Below are 21,814 nucleotides of genomic sequence, written 5' to 3'. Positions count from 1 at the left end.
CGGCTGAGGTTGAACGAGGCAATGTTACGCCTTCTTCTTTCAGCTTTCACACTGTAAACAAGTGCCCTTTTCATGTTCTATTTAGTGCACATTTCTCACATTTTTGTGCCCTTTGTTGGTGATTTCACTGTTTAAAATAGTTCCCAAGTATAGTGCTGAAGTGCTGTCCAGTGTCCCTGTGTGCAAGAAAGCTGCATGTTAGGTAAATTTCGGGCATGAGCTGTGGAGCCTGGCTGCTCTGAGTGCGAGGTAGGGAAGGGGAAGGTGCGGGAATACTGGGGGGAAAGGATCAGTTTTCCAAAATGCTGTATATCCACCATTCTCTTCTGGAAAAATAATTACCAAAACTACAAAAAAATCCTACAAAGGTACCCTTTCTTTTCTAGGTTGCCCTCTCATGTTCTTCCTACTGACCCACCTCACCAAGATTTAGGTTTCTACCTGGACAGTAACTCCCATATGCAAAGCATCATGTGACCAGGTGGGTGCTCCATTCTCTAGCCTCTCCCAAGTTATGTCAGTAAGCCTGACTGAAGTTACTACCTCCATCATCGGGGATTGTTGCTTGTTCTCCCAGGAGATTCTCTGTCGTTTCAGGACACTCCCATTGTCTCCAGGTTGCTCAGCCACCTGTACTGTCAGAACTTCCCACCTGGGATGTTCCCACTTCCATTGGGCCTCACAACTCATTGCTTAAAGTGGTAGGCAGTGTGGGCTGGTTCCCAGTGTGGGACTGCAGCCATGGCGTCTTCCTTCTGAGAGGTAAGAAGTCTCTGAGCTGCTCACGTCTGGCTTGGGGGTGAAAACAGGCTGAGGCAGACTAGGTCTTTTTCAGGTCCTGCATGGCTCCACTCAGTGGACCCTCTCTAGCTTCTGACACTGTCTGAGTCTTCACTAGCTTCTCGACTCACAGCTTTATGAGTGCTGCCTACCATGTAATGTCTGTCTTTTCCTTAAGTGCCCTTAATTTTTAGAAATTCTGGGACTGAGTAATACCTTTCATGGATTTGCTGAGCAATTGGATATATGTTAGAAAAACTGTAGAAGAGAATAACTCAAGTAGAGAAAAAAATAGAACTTGAACAATTGAGGGGTGATGCTATAGGGTAAGAAAGAATGTAGTCATTCTGTCCTTGGACCATGTGGGTAATATTCTCTCTCAGTAAAGGGTTATAGGCAATGGGTTAAGTAAGCTAGTGGGTTAACTAATGGAGGAAGCCAGGAAGGAGTTCAAACAGATTCACTAGCCATTAGGGCCAAGGTGTTTTGTTGTAGCATCAGAAATGATGCTGTCCTTTTGAAATGAGACTAAAGATTGCTTCATTATTACTCTATTTCTTTGGGGGATTCCTTCTCAGATACCAAACACTTTCTTAAATGACAGCATATCTCATTTGTACTAAGGGAACTAAGAAAGCACATTCATGTCCTCACTTGAACCAGAATTTAAAAAAACAGTCTCCCTTCCTGTGTGGCTGGCATGATGACAAGAGCAGGAATCAGAGACAGAAGGCCCTGGGGATGGAGGGGAAATCAGGGTTCCTCGTATACCCTCTTGCAGGTTTTTGTTTCCACAGATCCCGTTTCTGCTGGAATCTTAAAGAGCTGGTAGTTTGATTTTAAGAGGCAAAGAAATTCCTTCCAAGTTATAATACTAAGGAGAAGTCAGAGGTATTCTGGGCATGTTAGATTTGGCCCAGCCCCAGGGCAAAACCGTTTACCTTACAGGACCTTGTCTGGTTAGGGCAAGTCCTAATCAGCTGCTGGGAGGGATCTTTCTGCTCACTCAGGAGTGTGGGGCTCAGCTCACTTGGCTTTGGGCTTCACAGAGGGATGGAATCTGGGGCTGGCACTGCCAGTCAAGAGGGCTCAGCTTCCTTGGCAGAACTGGCTGCATGACTGGTGAATTATTTGACCTTTAACTGGCATGGGCATGGTATTTAAGACCCTGGATATCAAAGCTTCAGAAATCTCTGTAAGACACTTTTTTCCTATACCAAATATTTGAGAGGAAACATCTCCTGAACTGTTAAAATAAAAATTTTAATATGGGAATTTTTGTTTGGTGAGAAAGAAGAAACTAATCTGAAAGTTTGGATTTTGGAGAAAAGTGCTAATCTTTTTGAGTAAATGTGTGTGGATCCTATTTTGCTGCTAACTGGGCTTGTCTAAGTCTGACCTTAGACACTGGATTGCTCAGGGGACAGGTGTGACGGTGCCTCTGTAGGACGGTCATGTTCAGTATGGTGCTGGGTTATTTTGATCATTCATGCTCGTGCATTCAGTGTGTTGTGAAGAGCCCTTTCTCATCCACATTCCGTTTCCCTGTGTTCTCAGTAAAATTTATGTCCCAAGAACTGCTCATACAGTCAGTAGTCACCCTAAGTTTGAGAAACCCTGGGTTAAACAACAATTAAATGAATTTCTTTTCAGAGAGATTTCCCCAAAGTCTTTATATGCTCCCTCTGTATTTTAATTGTTACCTCCCCTGACCAACCCTTTTTGGGTAAATATCTGTTGATATTATTCAGGATGCTTTCCCTGTAAGAAAGTTTGGGAAACACTACTTGATTCTAGGGAGACAATGAGAAGTAATTGGTTTAATTATAACCAGAGGGATTTGAGCCTGTCAGCAGATGGCTGTGAAAGTAAAGCCCTAGAACAGCAATCCCCTCCTATTTCAGAAGGTCTGATGAAAGAGACGTTTACTTGTCTCAGATAACTTCAGAAAATCTTTTAAAGAAGGAGAAAAGTGAAGCAGAGGACCCATGGAGGACCTTGCAATTCTTTGGTTTCAGGATACAGGTTTTTTTAGAACCTTTTATCAATTAATATACCTTTGTCTGAAAAAGTTAGAGAACCAAATCTAGAAAATGCCTTCATTGTCTACTGTTGAGTAACAATTTTACCAACATGTAGTAGGTCAAAACAACAACTACAAGGTCTGTCCAGAAAGTATCCAGTCATATACTGTGAAAAATAGAGACATTTATTGAAGAAGATACAAGATATAAGAAACATTGTACATAGGACACTGATGCCTCAGTCTCCTTCAAAGTAGGCACCTTGGACCTCACACAGTCCTCCCAGTCACCATCAGCTGCCATGTTGTATTTTCCTGAGTCTCTTCGTCAGCCTGAACTTTCTTCCCTTTCAAAGGTGATGTTAGTTTTGGGAAAAGCCAGAAGTTTCAGGGCACAAAATCTGGGCTATAGCGGGGCTAGTCACCTGGGTGATTTGATGTTTCATCAAAGAACTCTACATGAGATGTGATGCATGAGTGGGTGCATTGTTGTGATGAAGTTGCCAGTCACCAGTTGCCTATGGCTGCAGCCTTCTGAATCATGTGAATGGTTTCTGTGGAAAAATGTTTAAGCTTAACACAAAATTTGATGCAGTTTTGTTGCTTTACTCACTCATTTTGAATGTGATGGCCACACCGTACACATGCTCACTAAATGGTGTCCACCACCCCCACTGACTAGTACAGTGAAGTCGTCATTGTTCACACATGTGCATTCCAGTCTACTCTCCTTGGCTGCCAGGTTACATCGATGTCGTGCAAACTGTTCTCATTATATTAACAATGGCTGGGCTTTTCCTGGACAGACCCCATATATCACCTCACAGTTTCCCCAAGTCAGGAATTCAAGAGTGAGTTAGCTGGATTGTTTGGTTCATTCTCTTATGAAACTGTAGTCAGGGACTAGGCTGTAATATTCTTAAAGCCTGACTGGGATGGAAGGTCTGTTCCCAGTATGGCTCACCTACATGTCTGCTGGCAGGTGGTCTCAGTTCCTCACCACTCAGGGCCTCTCCTCAGGCTGCTTGGGAGTCTTCATGACATGACAACTAGCTTTACCCTCCATGAGTGATCTGAGTGAGTGAGTGAGTGAGTGAGTGAAGAGGAAGCTATAGTGCCTTTTAAGATTTAGTCTCCGAGGTTGTGTACTGTTATTTCTGCTTTACTCTATTTGATAGAAGTGAGTCACTGAGTCCAACTTACACTGAAAGAAGATTTGGCATCACTTCTTATAAGGAAATGAATCAAAGAATTTTTGACATATTTTAAAGCTACCACAGAAGGTTTAAATATAAAGAAATGAAAAAAATAAAGGACAAGGTAGAGCAGTGCCTGGATTATTTAGTTCAGCATCTCACTGCCATCAGCAAGGATCAAAGTTCTTTCCATCTCCTGTCCCACCATGCTTGCTCCCTGGGCTTTGTGCTCTGGTTAGCTCCCAAGAGAGCTGCAGAATGACTGTGCAAACACTGGCTATCATGTCCAGTGACAACAAAATCCAGCAGACTTACGGATCGGGTCTTCCTGTGACATGGTTTTTGAGTAAGGAAACCTTTCCTGGAAACTGTTAATGGCTTCCTATCTGGACTCTCTTGTCAGAACTGCATTACATATTCAAGACTAACCCAACCCCAAGCGAGAGGAGTGGGATTGCCAGGCGTGACTTTAGTAGATCAAGAAGTGTTCCTGAGCTAGGGATCAGGACACCTGTCCTGAGGCAGACACAATCAAATTCTATCCCCTTTACAAGGATGAGAGAGAAGTGGCTCCTGGGCTGCCCTGGCTGGAGTAGCTCAGTGGATTGAGCGTGGACTGGGAACCAAAGTGTCCCAGGTTCGATTCCCAGCCAGGGTACATGCCTGGGTTGCAGGCCATAACCCCCAGCAACCGCACATTGATGTTTCTCTCTCGCTCTGTCTATCTCCTTCCCTTCCCCTCTAAAAATAAACAAATAAAATCTTAAAAAAAAAAAGAAAGAAATGGCTCCCGGGCTGACGACGAACAGGTAGCTAACTGTGTGGATCCTTGACCTTCCGTAACAGTTTTCCCATCACCCTGCCAGGTGGACAAGACCATGTCACCTTTTCTGTAGGGCATTACACTTCAGTCAGAGCATGGAGTTTAGGGAGCCTCTCAGTGACTCTTGATATGAACCTCATTCTAGTTAAAACGTAAAAAACATTAGAAAATGTAATCTCAAAACGCATCTTTAACAATGTTTAGCTTTGGTGAAATAGATAGGTTAGAGATTAAACTCAATGCTTATCTGGGAACGGTTACAACACTCAGGCTGAGGTGAAAGGGCTACATTGCTTCTCATTTGGTGTTAGTAACACATAGGCTGAAATTTGTCATTTTCCTTACAGTAGCCTAACACTTAAAAAGTAGTCTTGAGCTGTGTATTAATGACCTAGTATTTCATTTCATTTTATTTCTCCTCTGTGTCCCACCCTCTACTCCTTGGTGCTACATTGGAGCCCTGCTAAGCCAGGGATTGCAGGCCAGAGGCCTCCTCGCTCTCCCCTCTCTATGACCTGAGACCTGCAGTGCTATGCTCCCCAAAGTGTATGTCCCCAGCAGTGTGCCGTGTCTTGGCTTTACTCTGCTGTAGTCACTTCATGGAGTTTTTACAATTGCTGAATAATTGCCTGAAGACAAACTCAGGGGAATAGAATGGAGAGGAAAAAGCAAAATTATCTGTCTATTTTAGGAGGAGAGCTAAACTTGCTTAGTTCAAAGGAATTTGTTTAGGTGCTTTTCCATTAGTAGGTTTCATTCACTCATTCATTCATTTTTTAGCTTGGAGTCTATCTGAGGGCTCCAGCTGCTCATCATTCAGGGGCAAGTGAAGGATTGAGAGTGGAAGACATTGTCCGTCACACAGGAATTGTTGCCTCGACATAGCGAGTGGCATAGGAGTGCCAGCACACAGAATTAAATCTGTAAGGATTTAGCCTGCTCTGAAAATATGTGAAGGTCCCTGTGCGACTGCTCATTTCCTATAGAATGCTGTGTCAGTCACGCACATGTTAAGAGAAAGATTTTTTTAAAAACCACTTTGACAATAATGTGGAAATCTAGCTTGAAAGCATCTAAATATCTGGAGCTGGCACAAGCTCCTCAGAGCAGGCAGTAAGGAAAGGGCCTTTCCGGAGGCGTTCGCAGGCATTGGCTTCAGGGGCCCAGGGGCTGGCCGGCCGTGGGGGTGGGTGCGAGGCTGGTCAGTGACTCCCCAGCCCAACGGCTCTCCTGTTCAAAATGCCTTGGCAAAGTCCCCTAGTTCCTTAAAGTTGCCTCTTTTTGGATTATATATTTAAGTAGCATAGCAGTTCATAAAATATTCATATCATTTCACAATTAAATGCAATATTTTGCTAAGATTAATTTGGAACTGAAAGCATTATAGGGCCTCCTAAGAAATTAAGCTACTATTAATGATGGTAGAAATAAATGTATAATGATTTATCTGAAATATTAGCACCATTTGTTAAACGATCCTTTTGTTGTGCTGTGGGTGGGGAGAAGAATGCTACCCACTGTACCATATTGGTCCTGATTGGCTCAACCTCTAGATACAAAACATATATAATTATTATATATACCCTAATGCCTAATGGAAAATAAGCCTCCAGTGATGTAAAGAGTGCCAAGTTCAGATATGCTGTGGAATATGGGTTTTTGTTTTTGTTTTTTAACTGGGACACATACACACCATAGTTGGGTACGTGAAGATTTTTCAGTGGATATGTAAGCTGAGATCATTTTAACAAATATGCTTTCATTCTTTAACTTATAATTGTATTCTTTCCTAAATTGGCCAGCTAAGAGTATGTCCGTGGTCCACGGGTTCTCTCTTCCCATCTCCCTTTTGTAGTTGCCTTCCTTCCACTTCGCTTGTCCTAAATTGACTATGACGCCTTGCTCAGACTGAACCATCAAAGTACCAAAGGGACAATTTGAGACATCACAGCTCATAAGGGTGTGACCTTTTTAATGACTTAAATTTAAGATAAAAAAAATCTTAGATGTTAAAAAATCTGTGGTATGTAGGTAGTTTGCAAATTCTTTTAAGGGATATATGAGCAAAAATATTTGAAGACCACTGCTCCAGAATGCCGTACCATCTCTGGGTGGGGAGGAACAGGCGTGGTCTCTAGCAGATCTGCCATGTGAGGAAGCCTCTGGCATTCATTCCTCCTCGTCTCTGCGCTCTGTCTTCCTCCTACAGTTTTCTTCTCTCCGGTCCAGGGCCCTGAATCTCCAGACCTTTCCTCAGTCCCTACTCTCTCTCCCTTTCTGGGTTTCACTCCCTCAGGGCTCTGACTCCAAGAGCAGGTATCAAATTAATCAACTCATTTTTTTAAAGAGTCCATTAGCTTTTATAATGGACAAAAGTCTTTCCTTTCTGGCTGCCCATCATAAGGTTTGTAAATTTGGGGTCTTGACTGGATGCTGAGCCCATCTCCCATGATAAAATCTGAAAGCTCCAGATTTCAGATTACTAACTCTGTATAGTAAGAGATTTCACAAGACTACACTTAACAAGTAGTAACACACTTAATCATCAAACAACTCTATGAAGTAGATACTACTATTATCAAATTGATACACTTGAGAAAACTAAAGTACACACAGAAAGTAACTTGCTTATGGTCACACAGCAAGTAATTGGAAGAGCCAAGATTTGAACCCAAGGAATCTGACTCCAGAGTCTAAGCCATAAGTCACTATGCAGAGGTACATGGCTCAAGTTCAAATGGTCAGATATAATCACTGCAGATTTTTATTCAAGAGCTGGTGCTTAAGAGAAGCCATGACAGGAGACTCCATCTAGAACTGGGGAGGGCCACTGTGGCTGCCACATGGACTCTCCCAGGGCAACAGTGGCAGTGATGGCCAGTGACAGTGACAGGGGTACAGGGCTGGGTTGAGGTGCAGGCTACATGCAGCACAGTTTGGAGTGCCAGCAGGGCAGCTGCAGACCACTGCTGGGTGTGACTGTCATTGTGGCTTGTGGCTCTGGACATGCAAGACTCATTTGGTTCTCTCTCCCTCCTGGTAGTCCTGGGCAAGCATCTCTCTCTCTTTCTCTCTCTAATACATGTAACTATGAAACTCTATATTATAACTATATACTATATATAATATGTAGCTCCTATATATCGTATCAGCCAAAACAGGCTCCTGTTGCCTGCGACTAAGGCCCCTGATGGTAAGCAAGCTTTTAAAGATAGGGCTGGGTACTTCTTTGCATTTGTATCTTTCTTGGCTCCCAGAGAAAAAGCCCTGCATGCGGCAGGTGCTCAAAACAATTTGTTACATGAATAACAAACTGATGCACAACAAAGTGTTAGTGGATGATAATGACTTACAGGGGCAATGCTTCTAGTAACACCAGCATGTAGATGCAAGCCTTTAATGTACCAAAGCACTGGTTGTAACCCATTAATGGGCCCTAAAATCAATTTAGTTGGTTGCTGCTGGCATTTAAAAAAAATGAAATAGACTCAATTATAACAGAAAACCATGGAAAACAGAGTGCATCACAGGCAGAAAGAACAAGCACTGTTTCACAAAATATTTGTTTGGACTGTGTTTATGCATTTTGCACGTATGTGCCTGTGTGGGCACATATTGGGTTGTGGTGTAACTATGGGCCAAAAATGTTTGGGAGCTATGGCCACAGGATAGATGTGACGGATGGTTAGTGCGTCAAATCTCTTGGCAGAAGGGCAGAGGGAAGACCTGGGAGACAGTGCTGAGCTGCAGAGGGAAGACCTGGGAGACAGTGCTGAGCTGCCCGGTGGCTACCTGCACCACTAAACGTGAGGCGGGCCCCAAAATGTACACTGTTTTCAGATGGAAAGAAAAGGCCGCAGTTCATATCATCCCTCTCACTCGCTCATCGTCCTTTGGCACACAGGTCTATTTTAGGCAAGACAGACTATCTCGCAATCATCCATTCAAGAATATAAGGCAGCTACACCTGTGAGAAGGGCTAGTAAAACTTATTAATTGATGTGCTTAAATGTTCTGTCTTAGACAGATTTTCCATATTAAATAATTACCAGTGTATTTTCAAGTATAAAAGATTTACAGTAACATGCCAATGTATCTGTATTTCATGAACCTTTTTTTTCTACTCCTCCTCATCTTCACTCACACTTGCACTTTCAAACTTAAATGGGTTGTGTGTGCCTCTGATGAAAGGGCGTGCCTTGGGGCCAGCCTTATCTGTCTGACCCGAGCATCCCTGGACAAAGCTGCCTGACATTTAAAAAAGCTGTTTGCAGTGAGGAAATGGGACAGATGCCCAGAGAAACACACACAAACACCAAACCACTACATGGGCGCCACAGGGAGGTGCAGCAGGGGGAGAATCAGTAGGACCGAGATGTTCTCAAGCTCCCAGTCCCCAGGCAGTGCTGCGCTCTGTTTCTGTGTCTGTGATTGCCTCTTGCAGCCTTACCGAAACCACTCTGGCTGTTTTTTCTTTGGGCTAGTGTCAGCCTGGGTTGCCTAGAGGCCGATTTTGAGATGAGAATTGTATATGCAAGTAATTTATTAGGGAAGTACTCCCAAGAGACACTGGAAGGAAGTGCAGGAAGCACCGTAAGAGAGGAGGGTGAGGTGGGGTTTCAGGCAGTCTATAGATTCACAGCTCTTCTGACCTAAGACCCAAAAGCTAGACTTTAATTGTCCTGCACTATCAGTTATTAGCTGAGGGCCACCCTGGGGGAATGCAAACTCCCAGGCATGTCTAGCTTCCTGAGTGTGCAGCCCAGGAACCTGAGGGAGTCCTCGAGAGACAAGTCAGTGATGAGGCCCCAGAAAGCAATAGCACGCCACCAGCAGCACAAAGGCACTTAGAAATGGCCAGAGGGGTCTGAGGGCTTTGGGCTGGATTTAAAGCATCTGCTATTGCTGGGTTGAGTGGCTCTCTGTGCCTACAGTTGAAAGGACTTTTATTTTATTAATGCATTGATATAGTTCAAGAGAAGGAAGGAAGAGACAAGCAATATTTTTACAAAAATGGAAAGGCGTTCCCCTGACAGTGATTTTGGGTCACATCCCTAAGTTCATATCAGAGAAAGTTGCATGTTTAAGCTTCTCAGACACCTCTAACCACCAGCAGTGAGGTTCTCTTCTGGTTGTTTTGTGTCTTCATTTTAGTCCTTGGTCATGTAAGGCCCTGAAGTAAAGATTTACCCACCCCTGTTATTTTGGGAAGATGTCTATTTGAATCTTCTTAAACGTCCTTTTCTCCCATCAAAATTTATCATGTGTTATATTTCTACAAGGTGATTTTTTTTTCTGTTAGGAGATAGCTTGATGCTCTTGTCAACTAGTCAGCTGTACTGGACTTAAGACAGTGTGCTAGTCAGCTCTCCATGTCCTGAAAACTCCAGCAAACTTTAAGAGAAACATTTTTATAGGACTCCCTCAATAATGAGGCAGTGTGTGCAACGAAAAGAGTGAAATCTTAGATTTGGAATTAAAGTGACAACTCTTTTTCTTACTCCCTAAAAGATCTTGCATAGTTACTTAACCTCTCTGAACCTGTCTAACCTGCTTTTACTCAACTGTAAAAAGGGGATACTAACACTTACTTTGCGTATTTTGGGGGGTATCTAGTTAAGTGTTATAGAGTAGCTAGGTTAGTGTCTTTTCCACTTGAAATGTGGCTGGGCAGACACTAGCCCTTCTCGCCAGGGTTCAGTCACTTATGGGAACCACACCAGACTAGATGAGGGAGTCGGAGAGAAAGGTATGATGAAGAAAGAGTGGAAGGAAGAGTCTGGAATGTGTTACCATAGCAACTCGTACCAATTCATAAGCCAGGGAGAAAAATTCAAGGGGCCAAAATGTGCAAGGACTGCTCTAGTTTAAATATTCTGTTAAATATTCAGTTATATATGCTAGCATATAATTTGTGATCTCAGAGAAGCTACGTAACTTCACAAGGTAGATGGTGCAGTGCTTACCATGTGAACTCTAGAGATAAAAAGACAGGTGGTTGTATTTTCTCCTTGTCACTTATCAGCTCTGTAGCTTTGGACAAATTATTTCACCTCCCCACAACTTAGCTCTGCCGACTATAAGATGGGTCAAAGGCTAGTATTTACTCGTGGATGCTTCTGGACTGTGTGTATGTGGCTCACACAGTGAGTGGCACATAGTGGGTAGGCAATGAGTGTAAGTTATTTGGTGTTTGGATTCTATATGTCTTTCTAGAGATTTCCTCAAGCCTCTGCAATCTGTCATATGGGTGTATCTACTTTTATGTATGTAGCTGGTCATAAAAATAACTTTTAGACCCTGTGACCAAAGCAAAAAAGAAGTCAAGTTGAGCCCAAAGAGCAGTATACTTATGAGTCATTTAATCTCTTTGGCGTCCCCTTTTCTCATGTATTTGTGAATTATTTATGGGATCTGTGCTTTCAGGAAGAAGTCCAAACCATCGCCAGCTCACTCAGGTTGCTGGGGCATCCCTCTAGGGCCCAGGAGGATTTTTGCTGCATAGTAGACAATGGGTTGGGTTCGTCTTGATGAATGGCATTGGAAATGTGGATAATACCAGTGCAGATATTTGGTATTTTGGTATTGAATTAGCAAATGGCAACATTTCTGAGAAAATGTGTAAGTATAAAAATACAAAATAAGGAAAGTAAATAGGTCATTTCATCATTAATTTACTCAGAAAATTTCCTGAGCAGCCGGGGTGTGCGGACACTGCTCTGTGTGCAGAGGTATGCAGAACAGGGAGGTGCAGGGCCGATTTTTAGGACGCATAGCAGGCTGTGTCATTTGAGTAGCTATCAGAATGGCACGGGTGTGGTGCAGCAGTGTCCTGTGGGTCTGTAGGTGCTCTCCTCTGCCAAGTGTTATGCCTCTGCCCAGGAATGCCCCTCAGGAGCACCCAGGACCAAGAACGGCCTGGAGTTGGGGGAGACCATTTAAGGGATGCATAGCAGGAGTTATACAAACTAGTCAAAAAAATTTAGCATTTGGAAACCTGTGTTTTATTGTGTTTAAATATCTTTATTTCTTTTTTATTTTTAGAGAGAGAGGAAGGGAAGGAGAAAGAGAGAGAGATAAACATCAATGTGTGGTTGCCTCTCACATGGCCCCCACTGGGGACCCGGCCCGCAACCCAGGCATATGCTCTGACTGGGAATTGAACCAGTGACCCTTTAGTTCACGGCCCACACTCAATCCTCTGAGCTATACCAGCTAGGGCTGGAAACCTGTGTTTTAAAAAGCTGAACATAGTAATGCATCCTGGCTGTGAACAAGACAGACCAGGTCCCTTTCTCGTGGGGCTTTCTTTTCTGGCAGTGACTCCAATGGCCTCAGAAGGCTTATCTCCTGGGAGAGCTTTGAGTCCTTTGTAGTCACAGAGGTCAAGTTGAACAATCCGGGGCCTTGATAGTGTCAAGTAACTTTGTGCCTGAACCCATACTCAGCAAGTACTTTTATCTTCAGCATCTTTCATATTATTTTGAATCTTATCTGAGATACAATTTGTAATTTACTGTGTGTTTCTTCTCAGGGAGATAGGCAGTTATGATAGGTTAAGTGTGTCCTTTGAATTGTTCTGTTCTTAAGGTCTTCCTGGTCGTGAGGACACTGCCGTCAACCTGCATCCTAAAGATGGCAGCTAGTAGTTCCCACACCTCCACCCTCCATGACCTTCCCAGTGAGAATCCTCAATATAGAAAAAAAAAAAAGGACTTCCGGCAAGATGGAGGCATAGGTGGATGCAGCATACCTCCATGCACAACCAAGATTGGAACAACAACAATTTAGAGGCAGAATAACATCCAGAACTGACAGAAAATTTATCTGAATGGAAGTCGGACAGCCAAGAAGTTGAAATAGACCAGTTCATCCAGACCGGTAGGAGGGGCAGAGACGAGCAGACAGGAGCAGGTCTCAGTGCTGAGAGCAGAGAGAGTTGGGCGCATAAGGCATCCAGGGGCACATAGGCATCTGGGGCGTGCAAGATCGAAGTGGGTGGACCCTGAGTACGCAAGCTGCAGCGGCAGACCCAGTGAGGCTGCGATTGTGGGGCAGGGCAGAGTGTGCAACCCAGGAACCCAGAGAAGGGACTGAGGTCCCACAGAGAACGGAGCAACCGCCATTGTTCCCTCTTGACCCCGCCCTCACATGCAATGTCACAATCTAGTGACTGGGGTGCCCAGCCCTGGTGAACACCTAAGGCTCCGCTCCTCATAGTAACAGGAGTAACTAGACCAAAAAAAAAGAGAGAGAGAGAGAGAGAGATGGCTCAAACAAAATAAATCAGTGCCCCAGAACTCATGTTTTTAAGCGACCAAGAGATAGCTAACCTATCAGATGCACAGTTCAAAATACTGGTGATCAGGAAGCTTACAGAATGGTTGATTTTGGTCACAAATTAGATGAACAAATGCAGGTTATGATTAAGGAAATGAAGGAAAATGCACAGGGAACCAACAGTGATGGGAAGGAAACTAGGACTCAAAACAATACAGTGGACCAGGAGGAAGAAAGAAACAACCAAACAGGAAGGAATGAAGAAATAAGAATTCAAAAAAATGAGGAGAAGCTTAGGAACCTCCAGAACATCTTTAAATGTTCCAACATCCAAATTATAGGGATACCAGAAGGGGAAGAGGAAGTGCAACAGATTGAAAATGTATTTGAACAAATAATAAAGGAGAACTTCCTTATTCTGGCAAAGGAAATAGACTTCCAGGAAGTCCAGGAAGCTCAGAGAGTCCCAAAGAAGTTGGACCCAAGAAGAAACACACCAAGGCACATCATAATTACATTAGCCAAGTGAAAATGAAGGAAAGAATCCTAGAAGCAACAAGAGATAAGGGGTCAGTAACCTACAAAGGAGTTCCCATCAGACTGTCAGCTGATTTCTCAAAAGAGACCTTACAGGCAATAAGCAGCTGGAAAGAAGTATTCCAAGTCATGAAAGACAAGGACCTATATCCCAGATTGCTCTATCCAGCAAAGCTTTCATTTAGAATGGAAGGGCAGATAAAGTGCTTCTCAGATAAGATCAAGTTAAAGGAGTTCATCACCACCAAGCCCTTATTTTATGAAATGTTGAAGGGACTTATCTAAGAAAAGAAGATTAAAAAAAAACATGTATAGTAAAATGACAGCAAACTCACAATTATTAACAGCCACACCTAAAGCAAAACCAAAAGAAACTAAGGAAACAAGTAGAACAGGAACAGAACTGCAGAAAGGGAGATCACATGGAGGGTTAGCAACAGGGGAGTGGGAGGAGGAAAGGGGGAAAAGGTACAGAGAATAAGTAGCATAGATTGTAGGTTGAAAATAGATTGGGGGAGGGTAAGAATAGAATGGGAAATGTAGAAGCTAAAGAACTTATGACACATGGACATGAACTAAAGGGGGGGAATGTGGGTGGGAGAGGGTGTATAGGGTGGAGGGGAGTGGAAGGGGGAAATGGGACAACTGTAATAGCATAATCAATAAAATACATCAAAAAATAAATAAAAGAAAAAATTTTATGAATGAAATTTGATAAAGAAGCAGTGTTTCAACATTGGCTAATAAAAAATATTTAACTATAAAAAAAGAAAAAGAAAAAAAGATGATTGAAATGACCCTCTGGAGAAGTAAGTGACAAATTCATTATTCAATCTATATTTATAAAAATTTACCATGATTCCATGTCATAGACTAAAAAGAATGTTATCCTTCTTTGGTACCCAGAGTAAAAATTCAGGGAAGTATATGGACAATCAGAAGTGCAGATTGCTTAACCAAGGTATAATCAAGATAAATTTGGCTAGCTGAGGATAATTGAATTTAAGGAAATGATAAAGATAACACCACTCTAGTCTACAACAAATCCAGTAATTTATATTCTTTTGTAAATCTGTGTTACATGATAACAGAAAATTATGTGGTGCCTGCCTGAGACTTACTAATCAAGTCAGTCTTGTACATGGGAAGAAAGAAATCATTAAAATAAAGCTGTGGCCCAGGCATTTAATCATAACTGTCTCTTTAATCCACAAAGGGGGATTTCACAGTTAGAACAGCAGGGACGATAGTGCAGCGATGGCAGAGCAATCTGTATCCATTCGGGCCTCCCAGGCTCATCACAAAGCTGTCAGATGAGTGTTGCTGCTCAATCTGTTATCTGGCATTGGCAGGAAAGGCTAAAAGAGCACAGCTCATTGTGGAGTCTCTGGTGGAATTGTGTATTAAAAAATTAAAACTTTGACATGTAGATGGGATACATGATGGGATACATTTGATGTGCAAGATCTTATGAAAGGGTAAGTGGAGATTCACACAAAAATGCATTCTTGCTGTACCCTCAGTTCAAGTATGTCTTCTTGTTGGTGGTTTTAGATCATGAAGATGTAGAAGCTGCTTGGGCTAGAAGCAGGTTTGCTTTGCACAGGAGAGTGAATATGCCACTCTAGTGCCTTTCCCAATGATAGCTTGAGCTACTAAATACAACAAAAGAGAAACAGATTTCATGCACTTCATAAGTGCATAGAATAACTCTCTTTAATATACAGAGCTTCCTCAGCTAACAGTGGGGTTATATCCTGATAAATACATGATAGGTTGAAAATACCGTAAGTTGAAAAAGCATTTAATACCCTTAACCTACCAAACCTCATAGCTTAGCCTAGCCTGCCTTAAATGTGCTCAGAACACTTACATTAGCCTGTAGTTGGGCAACTATCTTTTTTTCATCTCAAGAGTAATTGCCTTCCTCTTACTAGAAACAGGAGACACAGATGGGGATTTTATAGACATGATGGGATGGGAAAACACAAACACAGTATCCGAAAAATGCCAGCAGCACAGCATGCTGGAGAGCATTGATTGCTTACCCCTGTGATCCGTGGCTGGCTGGGATCCACAGCTGGCCACCGCTGTCCAGCATCACCAAGAGAGAGTGTTACCCAACAATGACTAGTCTGGGAAAAGATCAAAATTCAAAGCTCAAAGTGTAGTTTCTACTGAATGCACATCATTTCTGCATTATTTTAAAGTAAAAAAAAATAATAAGTAGAACCATTGTCAGTCAGGGATTGTTAAAATACTGATAGCAAAACCAAGCTCAAACGTGAAAATTTTAGTGCTTTGTTAGTCTGCATTGATTAAGGGAAGAAACTCAGAAGTATGTCCATCTTCTTGCACATCTTAGTTTTTCACAAGTATTTGTCTTTGTGCATGTATGTGAAAGGGTAGGGGTTAGGAATACCTATTCTTAAAAAAATCCATATTACTGAGAAAGACAGGGCAAAAAAATATTTTACAGTAAGAACAGGCACTTATATACTCAATAAGTTTTTAAGATCAGTCCTAAGAAACAAAAGATTTTCAGTTCTTTGTTTTTGAAATGTAAGCTCATCATATTATATATTCCTTAAACATTAAGAAATGAATTAATAAATGTATTAGCCTAATTGTTTGTCTTAAACAGTGTATTTTCCTATTTATAGGAGTTACTATACTAAATAGCTTTCCTGTCTTCTCCTTCCCTTCTTTCCACTCATTCTTAATCTCTTCCTCCCTTTCCTTTTTTTTAATCCAACAGTTATTTATTAGTTATTATTTAAGATTCAGGATTCTAGACTTTGTAAATATAAAATGCTAGGATCAGATGAAAATGTAACAATGAATATTTACTTAACTATTCATTAGACTTCCGTTATTGCAATTATATATAATAAAATATGTTTCTGTTAAATCATAGGGCTCATAAACTAAACAGAGAAGGCTAAATTGCATATTAATTTTCTTAGAATTCTTTGTTCTTCTGTGGCCTTTTAACTTTGTAATTTAATTAATCGATCCTTTAAGTTAAATTATGTTACTTCTCTGCCTAAAACTCTCCAGTGGTCTTCTATTTCACTCTAATAAAAGCCAAAGTTCTCACAGTGGCCCACACATGAAATACACTGTCATGTGGCCTCTCTGAATTCATGGTCTACTACTCTGCCCCAAGGTTATGGAACATGACTAAAATTGTACTTTGAGTAAAATTCATTATTAACTAGAATTTTAAATTGTTATTTAAGCATTCAGTTGAAGAAAAAACAAAAGTAATCAAGCAATTTAATTGTACTGATATGTGATTAATGGGAATATGGTAATTTATATTTTCTTCTTTGTACATTTATATAATTTTCTACAGTATCATATGTTAGTTTTGAAATCAGTCAAAATACTATCAGTGCCAAATGAAAAATTTAGGTTAAAAAAGGAAACAATTAATAGTGAAAGACAAAGTTAGAGTAAACCCACTATTCATGGAAAAGGAGAAGAATATAATTTAAGTTTACAGACTGTTCCACTGTTTCAGTCATAAAAGGCCTGAAGTAATCAGGGAAAAGCTAGAATGCCAGCAAAGAAATCTCAGGAAGATGTCAGCTAGTATAGACAGGATGAGAAACAAGGAAAAATAGCATGTTTAATACAGAAGGCAGCCACATGAGTCCATCAAGCATGGGAAAGTTAGATTACAGAGAAGGAGCACAGGCAAATAGGCCTGAACTAAGAAGCACCACAGATCCTCTTCAGGTGGAAAGTCAAACAAGAGTGCACCTTTGGTGTCATGCAGGGTGACTTGCACCGGGGGATGCACTGGCACAGAGCCTTGTGCCCTTTCAGTGCTGAATTAGTTGTCAAAACACTTGTGTTCCATTTTTTTCCCCTCTAGCACTTACCAACTGTAGGGTCATGGGAAAATTATTTAATCTCATTGAACAATAGTTTTCTCATTTTAAAATAGGTATATGAATATCTGCCTTTTCAATGTCACAAAATGATGGTGAAAATAAAATTTGTTAGCATAGGAAGTGCTTTGAAAAATCACAATGTGTTATTTAATTATAAGTCTTTATTTATTATTACAGTAGTGTATGCTGATGTCTGTTAGAACCACGTTTGAATCTAATGGAGTAATACTTGTCCTCCAAAACCAATAGTATGATCAGCAATTTAATAATACTAAATAAAACATCTGATGAAAATGTATTGAATATTAGAACAGATGGTATTTAATGTGGGTTCCTGGACTATCTGGCATTAAGAATAAGGACTCATATTGTGACCTGAACATCCTCTATGAGTTTCTCTCCCTGACCCTTCCCCATTCCAGTGCCTAATAGATTTCATCTAATTTTGCCTCATCAGGGAAACCTTGAGAAATGTACAGTGGTATTTGCTTAAGATTTTTCAGTAGAAAACAAAGTACAAAGGGTAGACTATTAACTGAAATTAAATGAGGCTGATCTTTGTCAAATGTAAGGAGGAAATCAGAAGTTATGGGAGGAAGGCCATAAAATATATTCCTTAGCAAGTGGTCAGGCTTAAATGGTTTAAACCTTGTTTAAATGGTTGGTGACTTCTCTTGTGTTGATCGTTTATATAAACATTGTCTTCTGGATATTTCTGGTAGTTTCTGTATCATATGCTGGTGATTATAAAATTTATACAAACCTCTAGACTTATATATCCAATTTGCACTGGTACAGGTCAGGTAACTTCATTTAGATATTTCATAGGTATCTGAAACTTAACATACCTAAAACAGAATTCTTGATTTTTCTTTCTAAAATCTGTTTTTCCCCTAGTTTTCTCATCTGAGTGAATGACCACCATCCACTCTATTGTTAAGCCAAAACAGTTTTAGAACTTGATTCTTTGGTTGCCCCCACTGCAGAATGTACTGTGATCTCCATGGTTCTGACCCTAGTCCAAGTCACCATTGTCTTGCACAAGCATTTCTTCAGTAGCCTCCTACCGGTCTCCCCTCCTCTCATACTGCCCTGCCCCAAAACTATCCTGTGCTTAACCACTAAGGTGGTCCTTTGGAAATCATGGAAGATATCATGTCATTCACTCTTTTTTAAAACAGTACTATGGTTTTCTATCACAATCATAATAAAATCTAAATTACTTACCATGAGGTATAACAGGTCTGATATTTACCCAGGATGCACTGGTATAGCCTAGTGGGTTATTTACAGACAGAATCTAGCCTGACTGGCTGATGCTCATGCCATGTGGGTTATTAAATATTTTGCCTGCTACCTTTGCTTCTAAGGCCCTACAAGAACTAGTGACTCTCAACTGGAGATTCTCAAATGTCCCAGGGAACATTTTGTCATGTCTGGAGACATTTTTGCTTGCCACAACTAGGTCTCCTACTGGCATCTATTGGAAAGTGCCCAGGAACAGTCTATAGGTCACAACACCCCTGAAACACAGAATTATCTGGCCCCAAATGACAGTAATGACCAAATTGAGACACCTGAGATAGCCCCCTTCTCTCTGCCTGCCTTGTCTGTACCATTCTCTCCCTCACCTATTACACTCCCTGCTTCTTGCTCTACTTGACAAATTACTACTACCCTAAGGCTTTGCCATCATATTATCTGTTTAATTTGTTTCATAGCATTGACACTATCTGAGATGACCTTGTTTAGTTATTTGTTGTTTCTTCTCCACCACTCTCACCTAGAATGTGAGCTGCATTGAGAGAAGAAACTGTTTCTCTGTGCTGGTGTGGAGAGCAGTGCCTTAATGTTTGCTGAGTGTTTGTCCACGCCCTCCCAGTCTCTCTCCTGCCCGTCTCAGCATCACTATTTTTCACTATAGGCAATGCCTGAGCCTCATCTATCCTTACTCTCAAGAGGTTATCGTAAGGTTTAAGGATAAGAGGTCTGTTTCAGACATCATGGCTAATAAAAATAGCCAAAAAGTATTGATTTGTTTTTAGTGCTCCTCAAATTGTTGGTGAATTAAAATGACTGCTTCATCAACATCCACAGCATCAGCAGCATAAAGCAGCTTTGAAAGGCATGATAGCCAAAGCCATTCTCTAGAGCCTCCCTCTCAGACAGTATCCTAAGAGCTGTTCACACAGATTGTTTGCCTAGACATCCTCTGCTTAACTGGAGCTATGACTTTCCTGGTGATCAAACATCTTCCAGTGTTGCAGAAGGTCTGAATTTAATTTATTTTGATAACTATATACATAATGTGAGGACTATTCCCTTCACATGAACAGCCTTCCCATCCTGGCCTTGAGATTACTCCACTCTGGTCATAATCTAAATGCCAGCACCCACAGGGCTCTCTGTTGCTGGGTATCAATAGTGATGTCCTGCTGCCTGAAAATAAGGAAGACTGGGTCACCAGTATAGTAAAAAGCAGAGACAAGATCTGAGCTGCTTTAAAACAGTAGTTTTACTAGTTAATCTGTCTTTTGAATTGGAGAATCATGTTTCAACACAGAAGTGCCTATGTTTTTGGAAAGCTGCTGATTTTCCATTTGGTTTGACTCTAAAAGATCAAATTTCAAGGAAAAAAATCACCACTGAATCCACAAATCCCACCATATTTAATTTTGTTCTGGCAGGACCTCAAACTAAAAAAGAAAAAATCCTCAAGGTTATGCTGACAGAAATCCTGATTAGAGTGAATTCATTCTTTTACCTTAATCTCAGAAATATCCATTCAAAGAAACTAATTTTTCCCTTGAAATGATAAAAAATGTTTATAATAAACATAGGTATTTAAACTGATTTTCTTCAATATGCTCTACTTGAACTAAGACAAAGAGTTTTTATATGGAAAATATTGTATGTATTATCATTTATAAAAACTAAAGCAATTCATGGGTTAAAATAATATTTTTTAGACCTCATCCCTGCTCTCACCCCTTTATACCTCATGACAATTTATGACAAGTCATATTTTTTAGACCTCAATTCTGCTCTCATCCCTTTATACCTCATGACAATTAAAAGATTGCAAAAATACATTGTGAATGCTAAGGCCCCCCTGCAAAGTTAAATGGAGAATCAGCAACTTAGATTTAACCCTTAAGATTGCTTAATTTGCATACACTGTTTTAGTTGTTTTTAATTTCCTATTTTTATGTTCTAAACTGAGTTCTCTTGTTGTAAATAGTCTTATTTTTGGAAATATTAAATAAAATTTAACTAGGAACTTAAAAAAATGATACTTGAATGCCACCTGACATAGTGCCCAGTGATTACCTACAGAAGAAAGAAAAGGTTATTTAAGGACTTACCCATTTTGTCTTTGTTCTGTGAAACAACTGCACTTTTCTCAAAAATCACTTACTTTTCTTACTCAACTTACAGTGCACATAGAATCTACCAACTGTTTCAGCATTGTCCATGTTAATGTTCTTGTGTTATTTCCCCAGTTAGTTCTGAACGTTGGTGTAGTAATTACAATTAAAGCAGAAAGTTGTTCTGATGACTGGACAGAAATTACTTGCAGCTGCTGGGCTTTCCCCCCTTTGTTTTGTTTTCCTGGGATCGGACGGTATCGTCATCTAGACAGGAAGGTCTGGCTGCAACGGGTGTGCAACAAAGCAAATGCTCTGACTGCGCTAGACTTCCTGTGTAATATCATGAGACCTGCTGCTGGTATGTCACTGGCAAACATGGGGAATCAATAAAGTTGTTTTTCCACTGACATTCTAGCTTTTTCTCCAACTTAATGCCTGGTTTGGGTAATTGGTGTTTTCCTTTCACATAGTGGAAGGTTCATATTGCTGGTGGGCTTGACTTTTGTTAATGAAAGACCCCCCAACCCTCAAGTCCTAAAAAACCCAAGTGTCTTGAATAATTGCCCTGTGGCTGTCACTTTTCAGAGCCTCTCTGTTTTCTGGGTGGTTTTATTACATACAGAGAAGAAAGCCAAGTTTTTGAATAAATAAGATGGTAGGAACTCTGTATGTTAAAGCCAAACTACATTTCCTTCAGGCATTCTCTTCCTATTTGTGTTTTCTCATTTTTCAAGAATGGAAGAAAGTTGAAATTTTTTTAATGTACCACAAACCTTTTCTTATTTTTTACTTTTAATCTAAGTGACATGTGCACCATGGAGTAAAAGTAAAATTGTTTGGATTTGCTAATAATGAAAAGTTAGTGTGCATGTCCAAGTAACTTCTTATATGAATGTGTGGGG

The 21,814-nt window shown here is 40.9% G+C and overlaps 1 long non-coding RNA gene across 1 annotated transcript in view; it reads right to left on the bottom strand.

Moving 5' to 3' along the window:
- The window catches only part of LOC123818141, a 46,501-nt gene extending 25,359 nt beyond the window's left edge, over nt 1-21,142 (bottom strand). The window contains exons 1-2 of the long non-coding RNA XR_006785580.1: nt 20,907-21,142; nt 15,688-15,774 (exon numbers count right to left, since the gene is read on the bottom strand). This is a non-coding gene — a long non-coding RNA (uncharacterized LOC123818141). The remainder of the gene's footprint in view (nt 1-15,687; nt 15,775-20,906) is intronic.
- Between the last annotated feature and the right edge of the window lie 672 nt (nt 21,143-21,814).

The sequence above is a fragment of the Phyllostomus hastatus genome, unplaced genomic scaffold (assembly GCF_019186645.2).
Source record: "Phyllostomus hastatus isolate PE091 unplaced genomic scaffold, TTU_PhHast_1.1 phas_contig_254, whole genome shotgun sequence".
Classification (NCBI taxonomy): domain Eukaryota; kingdom Metazoa; phylum Chordata; class Mammalia; order Chiroptera; family Phyllostomidae; genus Phyllostomus; species Phyllostomus hastatus.
Note: the sequence above shows the minus strand (reverse complement) of the source record. Positions and strands in the feature narration are given on the sequence as shown.